Here is a 26,772-nt window from a genome sequence, read left to right on the forward strand (position 1 = left end):
AGTCCTTGCCTTGTCCTTCTGTTTCACGAGGGTCTTAATATCATTAATGAGCCATGCATATTTATACCCCCTAAATCCCCTGTGTGTACACATGTATAATGTGTCTTGGATAGAAGTGAGGGTACTGATGAAGTATAAAAAACATGACGTGGTTAATTTTATGAGGTAAAGGGTACCGATCAATGCTTTTTAATAGCTGTTAAATGACAAGATATTTATGGCTTAGAATTGGTTGGCCTATCACAATTTCAGGTAGGGGGCTGTAGTTTTAAAAGACTAAAAGAAGAGTACAGTGCAGTGTAGTGCTGTACAGTGGTCATTAAGTGGGATAGGTAGAATAGAAATGTCAGTATATCAGTAAGCAATATTTTTAATAGTAAAATCTGGAGCAGTATGGTTCCCAGCCAGATGGCTGGGTCTAGTACAATTTTTACTAGCTGTTGCAGAGTACTTTGGAAAATAAATCTGTTCAGTGTCTATACCTATTGCATTGACATTGATGTCACCTAGTACAATCAAGTTGTTGGGGCAGCCTTTAGGGAAAACATTCAGTAGGAATATAAATGGCAAACAATTTTAGTTGAGTATGTTTTCCTGTGATGAGGCTTGCTGTTATACAGTTTGGAGCTTTGTCATTACTATTATTCACATTAGAGGAATTAATGATGTTTAATGCAGGGCTCTTTTTGATGAGTAACATGACTGATCCTCCTATTCTGGTTCCTGGTTTATTATAACAGAGGATGGTATAGTTAGTTTGGATGGTGGTAGAAGGACAATTGCTATATTTAGCCAAGTTTCTGTTATAGCCAAAGTTTGAGGGTGCACTTAAAACATGAATATAGTGTTCACAAATTCAATACAATATTGTGTTAGTATTTCCAGTATATAAAAAAATCACATGAAACACTGGTTCCTCACTACACTACATATTCCTTGTTAGAGTCATATTTTTGAATAACCGTGATGTTCTGTTATATATGTGATAGAAACAGTGTTTTACCAAAATTTATAAATGTACACCTTTTAAAATGAAAAGGTGGATATGTACCAAAATCTCCACTGATCAGATCACACTAACCCTGCTTTCTTTAAAAGTCTAACAGGCTCTTAAGATTAAACCTTTTTTTTAATAATTGTTGGTATATTACATATCGCTTCAAATAATCCCATGAATCCTTTCCAATTTCTTGTTTTTGAGAACATTCCTCTTATTATTCTGAGGGCGTGCACTTTGAAGCATGAATGTAGTTGTTTCCAAAAGTAGACATTCGAGAAAAAGACAAGACTTAGAACACAATTGTTCTTTACCAAAATGGAAAGATCCAGAAAGGATGCTACTGTGATTAACGATGAAACTGAACTCCAAAAAACTGACAATTATTACCCATTTTTAAAATAAATGTATCAATAGTATTGTCACTATCTACTACAAAAATGGTCATCATTGAAACAAAAATAGAATGAAATGTTTCTGTAAAAACTAGATGTAAATAAAGAAGTTCTCTCCCATTTATTTAATATCACATTTGCATCAGTAGGTATCACTGTTGCACCCATTGCAACTCCCTTTACCTGCTGAAAAATAGTAGCATTAAAACTAAAAATACTCTATAGGACCAGTTCTCCAAATAACCAATGTGAGAAATGAATTTCAGAAAGAAATATCCTTATTAGGGAAAGCAGTGGTACTCAAAAGAAAACTTGCAATGCTTTCAGCTCCTATGTCATGTATAATATAACATCTACTGTAATAAAACAATACAGCTGGCTTAGACAGCAATATAAAAATGTCAGTTTCAGAAAGATTTTCAAACAATGAAAATGGCAACTAGATGGTGGGATTAAAAGTACTTAAGGATGCAGGTAGATTCAGACCAACATTAACCAAGATGTATGTCAAGTTCAGTTTGTATACATACCATTTTAAGTCTATATTAGTGAGCCTTGGCTCTAGATGATTGTCACTGTTGAATTGATACCCTGACTCCATGTGCAAAAATGGGAAAAGGGGTTGTGGATGGATGGCTGGATCAGTATAAGTAATATCTGCCCTTCTAGAAGGGAAGAAGGAAATCCCCTGTGTAAAACTTAACATCATTAAAGATAAATTGTTCAAATAATTAATTTATATCCCGAGGTCTCTTGTTCACCTCAATAATTGCTTCACTTGTTAACAGTCCAGTTCGAGTGACCCCTACTGCTGCTCCTTCCTCAGTAATTTGCCTCCTTCCTGTTGTTAAAGTAAAGATGTTTCCATAAAAAATTGGGAATAGCTCTGATGGGGCCTGTAGGCCTTGTTAAATCACCTTGCTATATGCCCACTGATAACCCTGCATTTCCACTAGTGTTTGAGTTGTCTTCAGATGTGAGGGGTGGAGGGATTGCTGTGGACCTAATTGAAAACTCCTTCCATTCTTCTCAGCAATGCAACTGGACCTCCTTAACTGATGAGTTGGAGAAGAAATAACTAAAAAGGGAGATATTTAAAAGAAGAGGGAGGAAGGACAGCAGGTACTTGATTAGATACCATAACCTCAGACCTCTTGTTTTGATGCAGTCCTTCCCTATACACTTTAATGTCTGTAATAATCATCTTAGATTTACTATTCCATAGGTAATAAACAAGTGCCCTACCTTCAGATGGTCTTTGTTAAACTCATTTTTAAAAGTCAGAAAAGTAAGGTCACTTATGATCTCATGATGTAATGAATTAAGTTCTTGTAACAATACACTAACGTGGAGGACCTTAAGTTTAATTGATATGGACATGAGTTCTCATCCATTCTATCAAGCAATAATGTGTTATACAAAGCACCATCATTTTCAGTACCATTAGGAATCTTGTATCACCCTAGAGCTTTTGGGACCATGTTATCATTAATATAATGTCTAAAAAAAAGTATTGCCCCAAATTAGAAACCAAAATGTTTATTTTTCCACTCAAATGGTCAGTTTTATCTGTCAAATACATTAAGCTGGATAAATGGTTCACTGGTAAATTAAGGTTAATACCAAAATGGACCTTAGGCATAGTAAAACCATATGCTAAAACAGGAATCTTTTCAAAGTTCTCCATTTGGATAGAACTATTTGAATTAATATTTGTTGCATTTGCAATGCTAATAGAAGACTTACTACAAGCTTGGTGCCCAAACTTATCTTTTAGATAGCTCAGCTTGAGCTGCCTGACAGTCTGGGCACGTGGAATGTGCCTTGAAGCTTTGGAAGTTAGCTGGCTGTTATATTCTTAGCAGGATATAACCCATATAGATAAGGCTACTGCAGCAGTGATCATTCGAACATCTACTGTTACGGTAAGTTTACTGACACAGCTGTTCTTTTACCCTGTTCCATAGGATTCCAATTGCTTACTTTGTTTTTAAATTCTACATACCACTGCTTGCCTAAAAACAGTTAGCAATTCAACTAGTAATATTAGTGGCAAAAGATATTTTTACTTTATTTATTAATTTGTGATGACATACTTTGCAAAAGGCACTTAAGAATTCAATAAAATAACATCCACCTGCAGTCCCTTACCCATTATTTTTATTATTATTAAAATGTTCCTAACATGAAACTATGAAACTTTTTCTATAGTAACCAAACAGGTTAATTTTGAACATGCAGGTTAATAGGGTACATGCAGATATCTTCTTGCAGCATATGTACTTATTTAATTTTTGACTGTCAGGTACTGAAATCCATCTTTATAGTCCAAGTTTTTATAGGTTTTATTAATAACTGCCTTTGTTTTTAGCTGATAAAAGTGCCCAATATCTCAACATAATCCATAGTTTTAAATTGCAAGTTTCCTATCAGTATAGTTCACGGTTGTGTAGCAGTAATCTGCTGTAACACTTTCTGCAGTTTTTAGTCTTTCGATAAATACCTTTCTTTTTTATGGCAGAGGCCGTATTAATATATGCATGTGTATTAAACAGCGTTGCAGCAAACTGTATAGGGATTATTTAAACAGTAGCCACTTGTGCACTTACAAACTAATGTTGTTATATTAATGTGATCTTTCTGACTATATGGTAAATCTAGTGTGGACTGGAGGAATAAAGGCAGCAGTCATCGTGTTGAAGAACACAGAGGCTCAAACCCCACACCATCACTGCAGGGCAGCAGCCTTTTGCCTTTTTTTTTTTTTTTTTTTTTTTTGTACTTGCTGAGTATTCTATGAATTTAACTTTATTTTGTTTAATGTTTATTCCTTCATTTTGTAATGATTTTAATGTAGACTTAAAGTAGTTGTGATTCCATATAACCTTTCCATTAATTTTGATTAATTTACCAGTACTTCTGTAAATTTTCCATTTCCCTTCCTAGAAAATGACTTCTCTTTATCTTAAGGTAGTAACCATACTGTGCTTTAGAGCATAACATGTACTATGTCAGTCATAGTAACTGTGACTGTGACATTTACAGAGCTACATAAATTGACCACCACAAAATGACTTTCAGCAAAATTCTGTATTTTATCACTGTGTACAAATGAAATTCTGCAGCAGCTGAACTGCAAGGGGCATTCACGGAAGATTTCAAAGATTCTGCTATGCAATAAAACCACACTGATTAGCACCAGCTGTAATTTACATGCACTGACATATCAAGAGAAAATAAGGCTGTTTGTCTTTAATGTGTGTATAAAAACTATATGATCACATCATAGAACATAATCATGCACTAATAAAACGTCATTTTACAACCCTAAAGCTCTTGTTCATTTTTAAGCCAATGTAAGCGCAGAGACTATGGAGATGAGCTACTCAGTTTAATTGACAATATTCCGAGATGAAAAAGATTACTAACAGCTTGGCAGCAAGAAATTTTCCTCACTCTGTGCATCTTTATGAAACCTTAGTTTGTGTAAGCTGTACAGGTAAATTACTATATGCATCTGTTGTCAGTCACATTATTCTGACTCCATCTCAGAGATGAAGTAAGTCAAATTCTGAGAATGACATAAAACAAAACAGGAAATTAACTGTCAACATAAGTCAGTTTCAAATAAAGGAAGACAGACACTCTGGAAAGTGATCCTAGACTTCTTACAACACTATTCCCTCATTTTTTTTGATAATTATACCAGATTCCAAACCCAGAAATCAGGGATTTTTCTCCTTAGTTGTTGTTGTTTGGGTTTTTTTAGTACTTAATGCAGATAAAATTAATTTATTTTTTAGGTTTCTGTAATTCCCCTTGTATATTCCAGGATTTCAAATCACTAACCATTCATATAATGGAATTCTGTGGAGAAGTTTCTGTATGCATATGCAGAGGCACACTGGAAGGGTGCTTTTCTGTTCTGCTGTTCCCAATCTCTGATACCCCACTGCTGTCCAGCTATGCCTTATTTTAGACAATTTATGAGGTAGTACCAGTGGTACATCAGGTCCTTGGACAGCAGATCCCTTGAATCCTGGATTGTTGTACTCAGTAAATGCAATCTACTCTCTCAGCCCACATCTTGAGTTGCTGCCCATTAAGTGCTTTTTCTATGATATATTTTTGTGCTCTGTTTACTTTTAAAAATTCCTCTCCCATTTCTTCTTGGGGTTACTGCCTTATGAATTAAAATCTATTTTCAATTCTCTGACTTTCTTTTGTTACTGAATGATTCACTCTGACTAATAGAAAATGTCTTAAACTAAACATAGTCAAGTGACATTAGTACACTTCTAGCAATTCATACTTTTGTGATATCATTACTAATTCAGTTTAAGCTCTCAGCAGAGTAGGAAGACAGAAAAAGCAGAAATAACAAAGTTTGCAATAAAGCAATATCTTATATAGTAAGTAAGTTATACCTTGGTATTTCATGAAATAAAAAAAAACAATATATACAGCTTTTTTATCCCACAGCAAAGTGCACATAGATCCTAAGGCTGGTAGCAAATTCACTGAATGCATAGGAACAGCCAGTGTGTACACTGACACACAGCATAGAAACCTCATGTATTATTTTCAGAGACAAAGATACCCTTGACAAGGACATTAAGAAAATGTGTGCTTTCATCTGCATGACTGAATATGGCATTAATCTGGTTAACAAAATATAAATAAATAAAATATAACAGAGGAAGGTTGAGGTTGTGATAGCATTTCTGTCAATGTTATAGAAGACAATACAGGTGACTCAGCTTCTCAAGTATATGCAGAATACTATGAATTAAGCAAGAAAACTGACATGCTGAACTTTCTGACTTCTAGTCATAGTCAAAGACTATGAATTAGGCCAGTTTAAATATCACTGTGGGTATGTGAATGACTGTGTAACAGTCATTGGCCCACTGTTTTGGTTCAGAACCAGAACATGAGAGGCTGTTTGGGAACATAGTTAATCTGGTAAATGGTAATTACACACTGGGCCAGTTTAAATCAGTGCTTGTTCTAATCTAACAAGAAACTGCAGTACGGTTGCAAAATTCTGCCTGAGACATGGGAGAACATGTAAGAACAGAAAACCATGGCACAAGATGTTTCTTATGGAAGGCAGGTTAAGGTATTACAAAAAGAAAGTTAATGACAATTATCTAGGCCCCCAATACCCCCCTCACACATACCCACAAGACAGCATTTTAGGAGGGTGTGCTACATCAGCTTTAGGGAAAGAAAATAACTTGTACACTGTTGAACAAAGTATCTTGAACCTGATAAGATAGACATCTGTGAGTGACTTTAGCAATGCCACTGATGCAAACTGCAGCAAACCAGTAAAGAAAAAAATATATATAAATACACACACACACACACACACATATGTATATATATATATATATATATATATATATATATATATATATATATATCTAGGATATTTGCTCGACTGAGCAAATGTCCGAATCCATAAAACCCAAACACACTTTAACAAAAGCGATTTTATCGAAAAAGCGCTTTCATTAAAGCATGTGACAAAATAAAAAAAAAAAACACTACATTTACATTTTAGCAGGCGGGCTTCGCCCCTCTGCACCCCCCACACCCTCCCTACTTTAATATTCTCCCTCCAAGACCGCACTACAGTGGGGAAAGGGAAATTTCCCTTACCCGCACCATAGTACAGCCTCAACAACAGTCATACTTATGTGAAAGTGCTTCTTCGGTGAAAAGCACTTTTGCGTAAGTATGCCTGGCCGTTTGGATTTCGGACGTTTGCTCAGTCGAGCAAACATCCTAGATCCATATATATATATATATATATATATATATATATATATATATATATATATATATATTATATATATATATATATATATATATATATATAAAATATTTTATATATATATATATATATATATATATATATATATATAAAATATTATATATATATATATATATATATATATATATATATATATATATATATATATATATATAATTTTTTTTTTTTAAGTAGTTATTGGTAAAAGAAGCTGATGTACTGACATGGCTTAGACAGAGATAAGAATGTTAATGGAAGTTTGAGAAAAATCAAGGATCAGTTGCAGATTAAGTATACCTAGGGCCGTGGGTTGTTTTCAACCAATGGGCCACCCAGCTTATGTAGGTTCTTACATAAACATGTTCTTCTAGATTCATTTCATTGTTTTAAACTTATACTAGCATACATTGTTGTTATTATCATATTGTTATTGTTGTTGTTATTTTAAATTATGTTTATTCCTTGCTAAATCAGAAATTAGTCAAGTGTGTTTGCTTTAAATGTGAATACACACAATTCTTTCAACTAGCAACCAGTCCACTAAGAGCAACAGATACATTGCATAGCTGAGAAATTCCTCCAGTCATTTTAATCTAAGTAACCTTTAGTATAAAGTACAAACTCCCTACCCTAAAATGACTTCCAAAACTCTTACCAACTGAAAACCAAGCTCAAAAAGATACTCCCACCCTTCCCTGTGACTCACCTGACCATCAGAGGTGCTACAAGAATGTTCTCAGAAAAACAGATATTACCATGTACCACTGATCCATAGCAGAAGGGAGCACAGCTTCAAGCATCAAATTTGAAAGCATACAACCAAAAGCACCTCCTTTAGTAGTGTTAAAGGGGCTAAAGTTAAACCCTACCAGCCCTAGAGTCTCACAGCATACTCCTTGTTTATTAACCAAGAGGATGACAATTGTACTGTTAGTCACACCAATGGACATATAAACCGACGTGCATAAAGCACCGGAAACCCCAGCAATCAGCTACAATTTAACATAAAAAGAATATGACGTGATCTAAAAAATAAATGAGGAAAGAAAAAGGGTAGCTTCAAAGAATCGACCCCAGGATCACAAAAGCAAACATCTCACTCTCATCCTTCCATCCACAGACCAGTAAACTCAACATGTTGTCTCAAAGCTACCAAAATCATAGAAGATTGTACACAATCCAAGCCAAAGCTCAATGTATAAAGATCAGTAAAATATAAAATGGTGTTAGCAAGAGATACCAAACTGTTTAGACTATACATGAATAGTTCTCAGCTTCCTACTCTAGAATCAGAGACAAAGCCAAAAACAATGAAGGGGACACATGCCCAAAATCAGGGATAATGTTTAACTATTGCACTAACTTACTTAACTCATTAACATATTTGAGCTGTGGAATGTCACATATCTAGCAGCCTGCAAACATCCTTAATTCCTGAGCATTTTCTGAAAATCATCTTAAAAAGCACAAGTCAATCAAATGCAAATTATCTTGTGAACAGTAAATACTATTAAAAAGGTGCAAACAGCAATATTATCAGTGATTATAACAGCTGCTTTTCCAGTTTTTACATCAATTCTGTAATATACTATAATGCTGTAATGCACCCAACCCCAGAATTACATTTCTTCTAATGTTTCGCAAGCAACTTTTCATTTTTTTTTATTTTATAATTATTTATTTATTAATATTTGAATACTGGGAAAGTCTGACTGTGTAGCAGTGATGAATTCTGTTTGGATAATTTGATGCAAAATGGGAAATGTTATTGCACATTGCTCCAGCTTTGTTTGTGTAGTAGAATGTAGGTTGGTGAAAAGTGGGGAGGTGTACAATAAGGTTGGTAGGAGGTAGGCCTTACCTTTAATTTTTCTGGATCTGTTGCTTAGAAGAGGTTTAGCCCTCTATGGAAGACCAAATTTTGGTATTTATAATGACAGACTGGAAATACAGGTCATATTTCATGTTGTGGTTAATAGTGATTTCTACAAGTTTTATATTGTTTATTGAAGAGATTTTGATGAGAGATATACTATGGGGGTGAGTTTTGGGGGAGAAAATAAGTAGTTTTGTCTTTTGGGTTGAGTAATGGTTGTGAATTTCATAAACAAGATTCTGTATATGCAAATGACTCCAGTTATTTTTTTTGCAGCTGTTCTAAATTGGAAGCTGTACATATGAGTGTAGAGTTGTTTGCATATTGTATAAGAGTTGCATGTTTTCCAGTTCTTTATAGGTCACTTATAAATATGTTAAATAGGAGTGATCCAAACATAGAGCGTTGAGGTACCCCAACTGTGATGGGTAGGAAGGAAGGACGAGTATTCATGATGCCACTTGACTGTTTGGTGTCTGTTGGTTAGGTAACTGATAAACCAGGAGATGGTGGTAGAGGGGAGACCTAAGGAGGAGAGTTTTTGTAGAAGCTTGTTATGTGAGATTGTGTCAAGTGCTTTTGACACCTCTAGAAACAGGGATGATACCAGGTTACTAGTGTTTCTGTTTTTGTTAATAGTGTATGAAAAGTGAAGTAGGGTAGTGGTTGTACTATGGTTGGCATGAAAACTGTATTGTGTGGTAGAGAGAAGCTTATTAGTGATTAGATATTGAAGTAATTGACCGTGGATACATTTTTTCTGTATTGCTGCTGGGAAGTGTGTCCTAACCCATCCCACTCAATGGTAACCCAGTTCTGTGCTACATTGGGAGGTACGTGCTTGCTTACTTGCTTCAACATATGCTCAGTCTCTGATTAAGCAGCTCACCGTTACTAAGCTGATATGCTGCTTATTGCAGTGAGCCTAGGTTCCCTCCCTCCCCCAAAGATGGGAGAGCTGACACTGGCCACTCACTCCCATCCATTCCCCCATGGTGCCCTGCCTGCACAGCATCCATGATGCTACTCAAACACAGAACATTTAGGCTGCAATAAACCCTTTATCCCTTTATCCCTCTACACTATGAAGACCTCTCCAGATTAATAATCTTAGCTTCCACTAGTGATCAACCATGAGGTGCACCCCAGTGCATGCCTCCACCCCATTAGGCATGTCTATGCTTCCCTGCCAGTGTCTGTGTCATTTAAAACACTAATTGAAGTTGCATTGCCTCAGATATAGACAGGAATATATCCCTCTACACCATAGTGATGGCAGAATATTGCATTCTTCCTGTAAATGAAAGCCCATCTTTATAGAAATACCTCTTTTTAAGTAACCGTAACCTCCTATGCAAACATGTAGTAGTATGCTTGGTACTTTATAATTGTTTGTGATCGCCAGTGTCATTACTCTTACTGTGACTGTAAAACTGAATAAATAGTTTTAACATAAAAAGTTAACATAAAGAATGTAGCTAAAGTTGGTTTTATTTTATTTTATCATGTTTGATTATTGGGGTGGTAAATTGAACATAACTGACCATTTGCAAGTTCTCCCTGAATGGTTATGGTTATGATGCAAGTATATATAAAATAAAATTGTCTCCACAAGTAAACAAAGTTTTGTAGTGTAAAGATAATAAGTTGAGTAGTGGTGAATTAGACCTTCTGTTGTATACTGTACATCTCTCAAAGGTCTGTTTTGTAGAACATGAAGCAGTAATCTGTTCTGTAGAACATTAAACATTTTGAATCAGCAGTTAGGTTTTTGTTCTGCTTTGAGTTTCCAAGTCATGAAACAGGCTTGTTGGGGTATAGAAGAAATATATTGACTGACGCTAATTCATGGTGACAGAATGTCCTCATTTTGAGGCTGCAGGAATATAAGCAAACTTCTTGGACTTGCTGGGAGTGAAGATAATATCTAAAAGCACCTTTTCAAAGACACAGCTTCTGGTCACATAACTAAGAATCGGTGCATGCCATTAAGTAATGTTTTTCCTCAGTACTCTTGACCCAGTGGATTAATGTTGTTAAAATTATATAATTATTCTCCATTGGAACAAATCTGATTGTATAGCAGCTGCCAAAGAATATCAGCGTTTCTTACTAGTGCTTGTAAAATAGTCATAAGGGTAAATGTCACAGAATCTTTAGGCAGTTGTCACATCAGCTCAGCATTTCCATATGGGCTAGTAGCCTAAAGTGAATGAAGATCTGCATATTTCTGTCTGACACAATGAAATGCATTAGCAAATGAATGTGGTAACTTTGTCATAGACACAGAGGTTAACATTGCTGCTTCGCAGAGTTTGATTCTACAGTCTGGTTCTCATCTGGAGTGCCTTAGGCTTTTACTATATGTTTTGGTTTCCTCCTGTATCCCAAATATATGCCACAGATGAGCTATCAGGTCTTCAAACTAGCAGCAGAGGTGTATGCTATGCATGACTGTTACGTTATCTGTGTGTGTGTGTGTGTGTGTGTGTGTGTGTGTGTGTGTGTGTGTGTGTGTGTGTGTGTGTGTGTGTCTATACACATATATATATATATATATATATATATATATATATATATATATATATATACATGGATATGATGCATTTGAGGGGTGTTCTGCAACAGGCTGGTGCCTCACTCAAGATTAATTTCTTTACTTTTTGCTCACGGACTGCTTTGGCAGGATCTTTTTCTCCCATCACCTTGAAATTGATCTCAGTGATCTTTTGGATAATGAATGAATGAATGAATGAATGAATGAATGAATCAGAAAATGAATGAATTAGATGAATGAATGAATAAATGAAGGAATGGTCAGAAAATAACTTAACAAGCAATGTGATTTGTTAGAGCTGTCTTTATTACTCTTGAAAGGTTTTATTCTCTTTGTGCAGTTAGGTGTTCATATTGTCTGTGAAGACAGTGTCTGATCATTCAATTCTGACAGTGACCTCTCTTAAAGCAGAGCCTTGTATCTCCCTAGATGTCAGTAAAGTACATTGGGCCTCACCATACAATGCTGCAGAAAGCATAAGTTATACTTCATAAAACCAGACCAATTTTCCCTTCAGTACATAAAATGTAGTCATGTACTTAAAGACACACACACACACACACACACACACATGCACGCACATGGTCACATAGGCAGTTTATAATTGTGGTGTTTCTGTGACTACCTGGGTTCCATGACTTCATGGGGGCACATGCCCAGCTATAAAAAAAAAAAAGGCAAAGTGCAATATGTAGAATATTGCGTTTCTACCATTATTTCTTTTTATTCTTTTTATGATGAGATATATTGCAATGTCCATGTTGAAGTGTTTGCTCATTCAACAACAGCAAGGTACACTTGTATATAATCAAAGCCAAAGAGTAAAAAGATCTAACGGACAAGCCAATTAGTAAAATCTACAAGAAAAACCTAGCCAAGCTATAGTTTTCACTGTGTGATACCTTAAACCTCCCGTAATAGAAATCTATGGGATATATGCAAATGACCCTTTCAGGACATCAAGTGTTTCAGCTATATGGCTTCTGAATGTCCATGACTTTTTACTTTTTCTTTTTAAGTCTTTACGGATACCTTCAGACCAGTAATGTCAACCTCCACTAGCTGTGGGCATGCATGTTTCAGCCTTCTTATAAAATCATCATGCTCTGCTGACAAGGTCATAAGAAGGCTGAAACATGCATATCCACAGTTTGTGAGGCTTGACTTTATTGGCCTGAATGTATCCATAATGACTTAAAAAGAAAAAGTAAAAAGTCATGGACATTCAGAAGCCATACAGCTGAACCACTTGATGTCCTTAAAGGGTCATTTGCCTACATCCTGTGGGCCTCCATTACAGGATATTTAAGGTGTCACACAGTGAAAACTAGCTAGTTTTCTCTTCTGCTATATAATTACTGACATTACACTTAATCATGTAGTAATAAGGTGAGTCAGCAAAGGTGCATGTTAACATTACATCCTACACACTTCTGAGGCTTTTCCCTTACACTAGCCATGAATAAAAATATAGTGTTGTGACCTGCACCCAAGCTCATGTATGACCTAACCCCACCCGTTATTATGTATCACAGAACAAATTCTTGCTGCCTGTGGCTGCTCATGCAAACACATGAAGTTATGGAATTACTGCCAGCAGCAAAAGCAATTACAAATACTTAAATAAATAAATAAACTCACTCACTGCATTATCTACATGTGGCACCCATATCTGAATCACTCTGGATGGACTCTGCAAAACCATCTGAACCGTACAAATGTACCATGTTCATTTTTGCATTTAAGTTTATAAATTTGATGGCTGTTATTCTACCTTCATCTTCAAGCTGCTTCTCTGAAACGTGTGTGCATGAATATTTATTTACTTATAGAAAAAAAGCAAGTTCAATGTGTGCTTGTCTGCAGGGCCCAGGTCAATTGTACTGGCTGCCACTGTCCATACTATGTGTAGCAGAAGACACAACAATAATACAGGTCATAGATCACCTCCAGAGTCAAAGCAGGAAGGACAGTTAGTGGGTGTAAACTGAGTAAGCATCTCAGTAAATATGGGCAATTGTAAAAACTCTGGTGACTGGACTACAACAGATTTTCAACTAATGAAGAATCAAAACAGTAAGGAAAGTTAAAATCTGTATTACTCACTTCTCAACTGTCCCTGAGTTTTATAGAATGTCCTGGAATTTGCCTCATATTTTCTGCCCTGTAATTCCTAAAGTTTTTGATTTTCCAGTAAATTACTGAGCATTGCGGTCAGTCAGTAATGGAGGATGCTAGATTCTTATTCTTCTTGCTGTTCCTAAAATGCATCTTGATGCAAAACCTGTTTATAACTGACTCTGGAAGTTACCATGTTTTATGTACTTTCATTTAACACCTATAGCTGACACATGGGGTGAAGGGGGTTAAACAGGAAAGAAGGCAGGAGGCACTGGTTGAGTCACCACACAGGAAAAGACTATATAGCAGCATCTCCCCTTGTACACCCATTCTCTGCATGTCTATGGGTGCCGGTTGGGGATGGAAATTGAAGAACCACTCCTCAGCAGCGATATGATGCTGACCCAGATGCCTTGATCCTCTCACTGACCCCCAGCATTGGTAAGAGTAAGGACAGGGTAGAAAGGAGAGCCTGGTAGACAAAAAGAGGGCAGCTGATGGTCAGCCATGAAGAGACAAAAATGTTATATTCCACTTCCTGCTCCAACACACAAACACACAATTAAAGATGAGTCAAAGAATGAAATTATGATTTACTTGGAAAAATATATTTTCTTCCTGTTGTAACCATTTGTTCTTTTTAAACACATCAGAGCTAGAAAATGACAATCTTTAAGTTAGTTTCATCATCAGCATCATCCTCCTCGTCCTCATCATCATCATCATCCTCATCCTCGTCCTCATCATCCTCATCCTCATCCTTCTCCTCATCATCCTCATCATCCTCATCATCATCATCCTCATCCTCATCCTTGTCCTCATCATCCTCATCATCATCATCCTCGTCCTTATCATCCTCATCATCCTCATGCTCATCATCATCCTCATCATCATCATCATCATCATCCTCGTCTTCATCATCCTCATCATCCTCATCATCCTCATGCTCATCATCCTCATCCTCATCATCATCATCCTCGTCTTCATCATCCTTGTCATCCTCATCATCATCAGTCCTCCTTTGTCTGTTTTTCTACATGGGGCTGGGAATTTTGTATCAACTGTTGCCAACTTTCCCAATTCAATGTCACTCTCCTACCTTATTGGATGGTCATGCCCAACTGTCACAGGTCTTCTTTCATGCAATCCACCTAGCTCTTTGCTGGGCATCCTCACTTCCTCTTGCCTTCTTCCTGTCTCACCCAAATTTTCTTCACCAGATTTTTTACTTATTTATTTATTTGTTTATTTTATTTTATTTTATTTTACATTTGTTGACCAGGATAGTCCAACTGGATACTTGTCCATTTTCAGAGGAGGCCCGGAGAGAAAAGCTCCATACATACATACAGAAAAACTGTTACATTAAACAAGTTAAAGCACTGTTACAGATACAATAAATATGATAAAAGTAATTCATTCTGTCATATATAAATCTGATTTGTTATAGAGTAACAATTAGGAAGCAATGTAGGGGTGGCCAAAAGACCTCTTTAGCACATGTTTATATTGTCAGAGTTAGTTAGGATTAGAGCAAGGACATAGCCATTGCCTTTTAAAGTACTGTTTTAGTTTTTTTTTTAATTGGGTTAGAACGGATTCTGAAGTAAGATCAGCAAGAAGTGAGTTCCATATTTTGCCAGCAGAGTTGGCATATAGAGTCTCCAGATGACTTATTGCTTTTGAGGTTTTGGACTAGTAATTTGTTGGATGAGCAAGGTGTCTTGAGGCTGCTTTAAGGGATAATGTTTGTAAGTATGGGTGTGTTTTCAGGCTGGTAGAGAATTTTAAGTGCTGCTATTAGCTGATTGTACTGAAGTTGAATAGGAAATTCTAGCCACCCTAGATTCTTTAGGTTCAGACAGTGGTGTGTTCTGTATGCTGCTCCAGTGGCAAACCTAGCAATGTGATTAAAACATCTAGAGAGTTTATTAAGGTCAGACTTACTCAAGTTTGTGAAGAGACAGGATGCATAAAGGATGGTGGAAAGTAGATGTGTACGGGCAATTACCGTCCTAGCTAGTGGAGTGAGAAAAGGTTTGATCTTGTATAGTGAGTCAAGTTTTTTATTAACTTTTTTAATAGTTTGATTAATATGTATAGCAAACATGAGGTTATTATCAAATGTTACACCTAAGAGTTTGGTACAGGGATCTGGGACAATGACAGTGCCATTGTTAGATTTTATAGTAAAGGTTGGAGTGGATGCTTTAAGAGTGGGGGAAAAAAGCAGTAGCTTCGGTTTGATAGGATTTAATAGGAGACGTCAATTACAGAGCCAATTTTCAACAGTATTAAAAATATTTTGGGATAGAGTCTACAGACTTAAAGGGGAGGTGGCAGAACAAATCAAAGTGGAGTCATCTGAATGCAGGTGCCTGTTGGGATGAATGTGTACAGGTTATTAATAAAGATAGAAAATAATAGGGGTCCTAATATAGAGCCCTGATGGATCCCAAGGGTGATAGGTAGAAGGGAAGATAATTTGTACTGCCATAGCACAGCCTGTTGTCTACCACTCAGATAAGATTTGAACCATTGGATAGCCTGGACATCTAGAGGAATAGTTTGAAGTGTGTGTATGAGTATTTGGTGGTTGACCATATCAAAGACTTTGGAGAGATCAACAAAGAGGGCAGAAGAAAGCTGATTGTTGTTTCGGTTTTGATTAATAACATTGGAAAAGGAGGCGAGGGCTGTGGTTGTACTGTGGAATGGTCTGAAACCATGCTGTGAGTTAGCCAGGAGATTGTGCTGAATGAGATGGCTCAGGAGTTTTTATGGATGCACATCTCCATAATTTTAACCAGGGGTGACAAAATAGCTATAGATCTGTAATTTGACGGTTCAGTGGAACTGCCTCCTTTGTAGAATGGAATAACATGGGATGTCTTCCAGATGGAGGGGATAGTAGCTTCTGATATAGTTCTATTGATCAGGATAGAGACTGGGTATGCAATGGCATCCGCAGCTTTTTGTAGATACTCAGCTGGGAGGAGATCCGCTGCAAGGATGGTAGGTTTTAGTTTCTTGATTAGGGCATGGATAAGTGATGTAGAAACTGGTTGAAAGTTAAAGGGAAGTTGAGAACTAGGTGCAGCGGAATTAGGACTTGGGCAACTGGGAGATAGTTGGTTAGCTAGTGATTGAATAGTTTCTGTGAAGAAACTATTAAAGGAATTGGCAACGTCTTCCTAAGGTTTTTGGATGGTAGCCGAGGGGGTAGGAGTTGTGTATTGCCTTGCGTGAATAAGTTTATTTATGCCTGCCCAAAACTTTTGTGGATTGTTTTGATGCTTCTGTTGTAAATGGCAGTAAAAGTTGTTTTTTTTTTTATCTAGAGTGGTAGATTTTTTTAGTGTTGTTCCTTAGTAGTCTAAATATAACTTGATCTAAGGGGGATTTTGTGGTATGCCAAGTGGTCCAAGCTTTGTTCCTAAGTAAGATCATTTGTCTGGTTTCTTTTGAAAGCCATGGAGCAACTTTTGCTTTAGTTCTTATAGAACATGCAGGTGCAGGGGTATCAAGGATGGCTAGGAATTTGGTGTTGAAATATAATACAGCTTCTTCAAGTGGAAGATGTTTTAGGACTGCCCAATTTCATGCTTTGAGTTCACTTTGGAAATTAGCTGGGTTAAAGTTTTTGTTGTTTCTAATTGTTTTGTAAGTAGGTTGGTGGGGGATGTCAGTCTTATGCCTGATTATATAGGTAAGAAAATGGTCACTTAGGTCTTCAGGTAGTGTACCAGCCCTATACACGTGGGGATGGCTATTAATGAGTATCCAATCTAGGATACTATCTTTATTGTTAGGTTTACTGATCCTAGTAGGGGAGGATATGATCTGAGTAAATCCATATAGATTTTCATGGATGGTCAGAGATTATGAGGAACAAATATTCCAGTCGATGTTGAAGTCTCCTAGAACAATGGTTTCTTGAAGGTAGTTACTAGACAGCCAAGAAAGCATATCTTCTAGGGTGTTTGCATTATTACCTGGGGGAATGTAGACACAGGCTATGTTAATACTTTTGTTTTTTTATTAATTTGAACCTTGGGAATGAGAATTTCAGCATTATCAACACGGGGTGGTTGTGTGGAATCAGAGGTCAAATCTAGAGTAGTTTTGTATAGTACATCTACCCCTCCTCCCTTCCTAGTGGTACGGTCTAACCTTAGTATGTTATAACCTGGGAGTAAAACTTTGTTATCTGCCATTGATGGCTTTAACCAGATTTCAGTAAGACAAAGTATATCCGGCAATGTGTATCTAAGAGTGCATGCAGGTGGTGGACCTTATTATTTAAGCTTCTAATATTTAGGTGACTGACCAGGAGTGAGTTTGAAGGTCTATTTAAAGTTAGTAAGTTAGTGGGAATAGTAGAATTGGGGGTAGGATCAACTAGTGATTGTTGTCTCTATTCCTACTCATCATGATATATTCTCTTTGACCTTCTCTGCAACTGGAGCTAGTTTGGCTTCTGTTCTCATGTCCTCATTTCTTCATCTGCCCATGGTGTGCTTCATAGCATCTGTCTCAAGCACTTCATTTCCATCACGTCTAGCTTTTTCAACTGCTCTTCCTTCACTGCCCAGATTGCTGTACCATACAGTAGCACTGGTCACACCACAGTTTTGTATACCTTACTTTTCAGCTTCTTTGAGATTTTGTCTGTCACACATTACCTCTGACACTCTGTGCCACTTGGCTGAAGTCCATCTGATTCTAGCTTTACCTCCTCATGTGGATTTTCACTCTCCTCAACAAAGCTCCCAGATACCTGAAGCAGCTAACCTGTTCCATTGTTTTCCATTCTACCTCAATTTTTAGCTTCTTCTGATTTTCCCCATTTGCTGTAATGACAACTGTCTTGGTTGTGCTCAGTTTCACCCTATGTGCTTTTCAGTTTTGTATTCCTTTCTCCCGTCATTTGCTAAAGTTCTTGTTCAGATTCTGCTTGTGTGCCCCATCATCTGTGTACAGCAGCTTTGGTGTTCTGTTCCCTCAAACTTATTTGCTAATATAGTCCATCACGATATGAACAGCAGTAGGCTCAGAGATTAATCGTGATGCACACCGACTTCCACTGTGAATTCTTGTGTGAGTCTGATACTTGTGTTATTGGGTCCTTTATACCTAGCCTGCATTAATTCTACCGATGTTTTCGGGACCTCAGACCTTCTCAGAACTGCCCAAACTAGCTTTCTTGGGACCATGTTGTATGCCTTTCCAAGTCTAGGAACTCTTTCATCTCTGGTTTCTGAATTATCTGTCTCACTGCAAACATCACATCAGTTGTGCTCATATGCCTGAGCATAAGAAATCTGGACAAAGCATTAAATAATGAGGGAGAAAGGACAAAAAAGAGGTACAGATTTTAAATATTGCTCTTACAAACTTAGAAAGTGGTTAGAATAACAGGATTTGTCTAATAGACCTAGGATTGCATTAAAGAAACATACTAATAGCTGGTCTCAAGGGGGTATTTCTTTTCCAGACTTTAATTTATATACTATCTCTTCTATTGTAAAAGTTATTACTTTATTAATAGATCAGTCATATGTCACAAAATGGAAAGATTATTGGGAGCTAATTAGTATACACTTCATAAAAATCTCCTTAACACATAAAAATATGATTGTAAATAACTCCATGTTATGGTTACTAAAGGAATTTTGTACCTCACCTATTACACCTAAACATATGGTTTGTTACCCATTAAATATTATTATTAGTTATCGTAACTTTATATTCATGCACCCTAAGTATAGGGAATGGAATTTTATTGTATTTCCTATAATGTATACTCAGGGTATGCTTTTGTCATCTACTTCTGAAGGAACTCATTTAGCTATAGATAATGATCTAAAGTACTGGTATCAGTTGATATCTGATAATAAAGTTAAAAATCTAGATTTCTTAAAACAAGAATTTGATCTAAGAGAAACTTGCTGGTTAGAGGTTCAGACCTTTAGACAACATCTCATTAATAAAATAGATTTAATGTCTATAACTGTTAAAGAATCTATTCCAACACTGATTGATTACTTGATATTAAATTTACAACATAAAGTTTCTGATAAAGGTAAACTTTCATACATACATAAAGTTATCAGGCAAGAAACTTTTTACAGTGTAGATTCATACTGGAATTATTTCACTTCTATTAATGGGGACCCACCAAATCAACAAGATAAACAATATATATTGGAATCTGCTTATAGAACTACGCCTTCCATTGTCTGGAGACTTTATACATGGAAATTTTACATAGATCTTTTATACACCTTTGATGATGAATAAAATAAATAATAAAGATAATCTATGTAAGAGATGTAATGTAGAAATTAATGCTGACTGGGCTCATATGTTTTATGACTGTATAAAATTGAAAGAATACTGGAAGTCAATTAATGAATTTTGCAGGCTCTTTTACAGATAATTTCATTATTTCTAAATCTCTTATATTATTCAACACACCTGTACCTCAAAGTGTTAAAAGGTTAAGCTTCCCTTGTTATGGTCTATTCTAGCAGTGGCTAGGAAAATAATAACTAGAAATTGGATTTCAGATACACCTCCTTCGTTCAATGAATTTAAAAATGTTATGAATATAGTGTGCCATATGGAAATAAACACAATTAGGACTAGAACAAATAGAAAAACATCTTATTTTATTGTATGGGATAATTTACAAAATTTGTTAAAAAAATTTTAATTTCAATAGCATGGCATTTTAGTTTAATTAATTGATCTGATTGTAGTGGATGTCTTTGTAAATACTTTAGTTGTTTTGTTGAATATTATAATAATACCTATTTTTAATTACTTGTATAAAATTGTTATGATATTTCTCTTATATGTTAAAACAATAAACCTGTTTTGAAAAAAAAAAAAGAATAACAGGATTTGTGCTAGCGTGCATTTTCTGCAGAGTATGAAGTCTGAAGCTCAAAAACATGTCATTATTTAGTGACTTTAATTTTAAGTGATCTGATAATAAAACACAATTTTATGAAGAATTGACCAAAATATGGGCAAAAATCGGGACATTCTGTGAAAATCTAGACAGTTGAAAGGCATGGCTGTGCTGCATCCTTTTCTGAATTTGAACTGCTCACCTCTCATCTTACTTTCTCCTACTCTGAATATCCATTTATCAGTCACTATGTCCAGCACTTTCATGCAAAGTGACAAGAATCCTCAGATGAAAAATCTGACCTGACTCCCTATATAAAAACCATATTATTAATCTGCAGCCATGCAGTTCTTGCATATCTAGCTAGCATTCTAGTCCTATTTAAAAATAAACATCCCCTGAGGCAGTGAACTCTATCTAACTGCTAGTTTTTATCCTAGACTAAAAGTTAATTCTACCTCATTGCATCAGTATTATCGCCCTTTGCACAACCTAGTTCACGATCATGATGTCACTTATCAAACATGCCCATATTTAAGCACAACACTGGGACAAGTAAGGCTATTCCACCCACATAATTCCACTGCAGAGGTTCTAGCCTAATGTCAGATTTCTGTCAACTATGACAATGATAACATTATACTATGAATGCTATATATTACAGTGGATCTGACTGGAAATTTCATGTATCTCTGGGCTGAGCAGGAAAATTATCCTGGCCTGAACTGCAAAATATACATACATTGCTACCTGTGTTGTTGTATTACACCGTGTGCATTGTAAATGCTGACAAATGCATTTTTGAACCATTAACTAATATAGTTATGAATTGTTTTTAATGTTCTGTTATTATTTTTAATGTTATATGCATGAGGTACTTTTCTCCCTGAGTCTCCAGTGAAGAAGAATCATGCACAAGTGGACCTTGCCAGAGGCAATCAGAAAAAAAATAAATGCATACTTCTGCATACATGTGTTGCACACTGTAGTCCAACGAAACACTGTCATTAAAATTCTAGCTGAATTTTGCATGTCAGCATTTTTTAAGTCTGTATTCTTCGAATCTTGACTCTCTTGTAAGAGGCAATGTTCCATTTTCAGTAAATGAAACACTGTCATCTTCATTCATAATTCAGATCCTCATCTGGATATCTATATGTGGACATCTTTGGCAGGGGCAGGGAGGTTTTTTTTTTTTGGTCAAAAACCTCTTTGTGGCAATAATAATGTCATTTTCTGCATGACGCTGAATATTTTCTACATACCATCCTTCTATGAAAGCATTCCAGAAACTGAATTTTGCCATTTTTTTAATTGAACATAATACTATAACACCAATATGACTTTTTAAGACTGAGAGGACATGATTTCCTGACCATTTCCATCAAAGGTGTTTGTCAGTCTGATTTTTCCTTTCCTACTGATGTAGAGTGCAGGGCTATTATATTTTTCTATATTTGCAGAATGCCTTCATTTCAAAATACATACAACTGATAAACAACTCAGGTTCCTGCCAGCTAATATTATGAATATGAGCATTCTGAGAAAATACATTTGTGGGTTACATTAGCTCAACATGAGTTGAAAAGTAAGATTTGGAAAAGAAAATCACTAAGTTAGATCCCCCCCCCCCACAAACACTCAGATAGAAGTAGCTTCATGTCTCATTCCGTGCTCTCTTTTTTGTATATTAATTATAGAAGGTGTTAGAGCATATAACTGCAAATAAATATAACTTCAATGTGCTTTAAACTTGGTTCCTCATAAATGCTTAACATTTTTTTTGGCTTATAGTTCATGCCTCGCATTATAACAAGGAAAAACATAGGTCATAATTAGACTGCACCAGCTAGGATTATCTGGAGAGCCCTTGGATGCAACCTTGGCAGCTAAAACAGTGGATAAAAGGTTTCTGACAATTATTTACAGGCTGTGTCTGCTGTACTGGATTTGCTGAGTGGATGTTTCTCCTGCACATGCTGTACCTTAAAACTATTTTATTTTTAGACAGAATTTTAAACTTCCCCGAAAGTTTGTTTCCTTTAATGAATTTTCCAGGTAAATAAAGTCAGTAAAGCATAGACGTATAGTTAGCATGCCTAAAGCATGTAATACAAAAATAATAACTAACATTTTGTGAGCATCTAGCCTTTTGTACTGGTCATAAATGCACAATCCAAGACAGAAGTGCTAAAGAAGTGTTCTAATGTGTCCAGAAACACCGATGTGTGACTGGACTGCTCTTATTTTGTATTATTAGTATGATTATATTCCCCTTCTAGCCACAGCCATTTATGTAAATGATGAATGTACGCATGTTCTGCCGTACGTACTGATGCTTATGTTTCACTACATGTTTGTGGTTTCGTATTTTTCTTTTCAGTCAAGTTACATGCAGAGAAAATTCCTTTCTATTTTTAATCACAATCTCCTCTGATTCTTTCTGTTCAGTCTTGGAGACTCAAAGATCAAGGCAATTATTATTTTCAGTGGAAGTGTTTTGACTAGAAAAGGTATAGCACAAGGGAAACCTGTAACATGCTTGCTATCTGCACATTTATAAAATGAAACTATGGTATGGATTTTGGTGTGGGGAAAAAGGGAAGCCCAAATATTAGAAACATATTTTTTCCCAAACACCTGAAACATAATACTGTGCCTGGCGTCCTGGTGTAAGAAAGCTCAGCAGGTTTAATGAATTATGTCACATTGGAATTGTATGGAATATCTTCATAGCACACATCTTATTCAGAAATTACTGACACTATAACCCTTACAAACTGGGCACGTTTCTGAGCCACTAAAAAGAAGAGCAGTATAATAGAATTCAACTTAATTTGCTTGAGATGCAAAGCACAACTTATGAGGCATTAATCCATATACATATTTATTTTTCAGTTTGTTAAATTGGGTAAGTGACCTGGTCTGTTGACCATTTTCAGTCACAACCAAGATATGATGGTACAAAAATAAAAAATAAATCAAACTGTACTATATAGTGGTAGTTATAGAAATTAGATACAAGGTTGATGGACGTGTGCCAACATGTACACAAATGCAGGCATTTAACAGTGAGAAATAAACAGCAATAATATTAAACGTACTTATTTAGGTACATATTTTTTGCTCTTCATAAACATAATCAAGAAATCAGATGTTAAGTGCTCTAACAGTAATTTCAAGTTACTGTACCATTTATTGGGTTATAGCAGCAATTTATCATTCGGGTCTCCATCTCCATATCATTTCTTTCAGTTCTTGTTTGAAAAGCAACACTGATACAGACAGGCTAGATTTATAAGAATTAGAAATGCAGATACAAAGGGTTGTCAGACTACTCTATCTATCTATTCATGTTAGACTCTCATAAAAGGAGAAGTCAAATTACAATTATTAGTGCATTTGGGGTTGTCAGAGCCAGGCCTTTTTTAACTGGAGGTTATACTCAGATCACCTAAAAATGTCAAAGATTCCACCTTGAAAGCAGAAAATTGTAATTAGAAGAAGAATGATGCCCATGTGCCCTAAATCAGTGTTTTAGGTGAGGAATAATCATCTTGTTCCCAGTGTTAGGGTCTGTACCCCCTAAAGTCCTTGTTAGTTATAACAATTTCATCTGAGGTGGCCACTACTCAGAGAAAAGCAGTGGCGGCTGGTGACTTCAAATCAAAGGGGGGCTGCAGGAGACAGCTAAATGGGTGGGCTCAAGGGGAAGGGGTGTGACCAACTAGAAAGGGGAGGAGCTATGCTCAAAACCACAAAAACTAACTTTAATTAAATACGCTGCCATGGGTGCCAAACCATCATTATGAGAGTCCAATCAAGACAAATTAAGTGCAGAAGAATAAAAATATTTCAATGCATTGGCTGCATGACAGCTCACTTAATATCTAGATGGAAACAAAAGGTTGTGAGGCGTGAAAAAATAAATTACTTTTTAAATACATTACTGGAATGCCAGTCAAAATCAAGTATAAGAAAAACAAGAAGCACTCAACTCAAACCACTTCTCCTTGCACTGCAGTTCTAATTATAATTTATATTCAGCTTTATTAAAGTACCAAGTAACATGCTGAAAGTAGAAATCTCTGTGATGCCTCCACTTGTAAAAATGTTTCTTATCCAAAAAAGACCTGCTGCCTGACAACTATCTACTTGTTTCATGGGGAAAACATGATCAAAGTAAAAAATGAAAAGCAAACAAGAAACAAGCTCAAGATACATTGCTTAAAGGATTACTGTACAGGTTATGGACCACACATAATTGGCATTCTGTTTAGTTTACGGGTAAAGTCTGTAGAGATGATTGGAAGTCTCCAACAAGTGTAATGAGCTTTTTAAAATAATGGTATCCTGTCCTTTAATACCCAAGGCTTATACATTATCTAGTCAAGTATTCTCTGCATGGCAACAACAGAAAGGCTTTCAATGTTGGCAATTCTTTAACAGTATGCTTATTAAAGCTTACTTGCATCTTACGATCTCAGACAAGCTTACCTTATGGTCATTAAAGCATTGCTACTTAAACACAGAGCAACAGGCACTTTGAGTAATAAGCATAAATCTGAGTAATAAGCATAAATCAACAGTACAAAAATATGACAGAAACCAGACCGTTCTGCAAAATCAAGGACAGATGAAAAGCCACTGTACTACTTGTGTCTACCTTGGATGGGGGGAAAACACTGTACATTTACACTGCATAACTACTCCTTGCCTTGCTTGGACACATCCAGAGTCACTACATGGGGGAGTGGGGTGCAACAAGTATGTCACAATTTGAAATGTCTCTTGCTGACTGTGATGGCCCTGACCATTTGTCATACCTCTCAACCTCAGAGCAAGAAATCTGGACAAAGCCATACACAGAAGTGGGACAAAGGCCCAAAAATAAGGACAATTTTTAAATATTGCTCTAATAAACTTAGAAAGATAATAGAATAGGTCTTGCATTAGTATGAATTTTCTGAAGGGTATAAAATCTGAAACTCAAATGTCTGTCATTATTTTCTAACTTCAGTCTTTAGTGATTTGTCACTAATTTGCCAAAAACACAATTTTATGAAAAATGGACCAAAAATGTGATGCAAAAATATAAAATAGCCACACAATACAGCTGGGAACCTGTCAAAGAAGGGACACTTTAATATTAGTACTGCTAACTTGAGCAGCTGACAAAATAAAATAATCTACATGCATTTCAAGTAATCTATAACTTTGATTATTACAGTTATTTCTTAATTGTAAACCCTCCATGTTTTCTTCCAAAATTGCTATTTTGCGGAGGGATTATTAGGGGGAAGAGCAACATTTTGAGCCAAAATCGGGGACAGTTGAGAGGTTGGCTATGCCTAATTCTATAAAGCAATTTATTTGCATGTACCTCTCAACCTGTTAATGCAGTAAATCTGAACAAGGCCAAATATATTGGGGGAACATATAAACAGTACTAAAAATTGCTCTTGTATAAATTGAGACAGTTGATAGAATAACAGTTCTTACTTTAGCATGCATTTTCTGAAGGTTATGAAGTCTGAAACTCAGTGTATCATTATTTAGTGACTTAATTCCTAAATGATTTGCCAGAAAACTACAAATTTTATGAAGAACAAACCAAAAATAAGAAGCAAAAATCTATTAATTCTTTGAAAATCTGGACAGTTGGGAGGTATAGTTCAGCTGGGCCTGTCTGAGTTTGCTGCCCTTCCCCCCTGACAAAATCATGGTTGAATGGAGCCTCTGCAGCCATTCCAATGAACCATTACTTGGCTATTTCACTCCATTTACCATAAACACTAATGTGCATACTGCTTTACTTCTATGATGAGTTGGACTTCATTTGAAAGTTTTATTTTGTATTTTACAGCACAAACACTAAGTCATCTGCTAAACAAAGCAATGCAGTCTCACAATGAAAACTTAGCATTAAAACTTCTCTGCCCTTGAAACTCACATTCATTGAAACAGCATTGAAACCCACATTCAAAGAAAATACATTTTGCCAGTGGCAGATAAAGATTAATTTTGGGCTGTTTTCATATCATATACCCCTTGCATACGAAACATACATGTGCTCTTTGATACAC

Source organism: Protopterus annectens, chromosome 6.part0, assembly GCF_019279795.1.
Source record: "Protopterus annectens isolate FY-2018-M chromosome 6.part0, PAN1.0, whole genome shotgun sequence".
Taxonomy (NCBI): Eukaryota; Metazoa; Chordata; order Ceratodontiformes; family Protopteridae; genus Protopterus; species Protopterus annectens.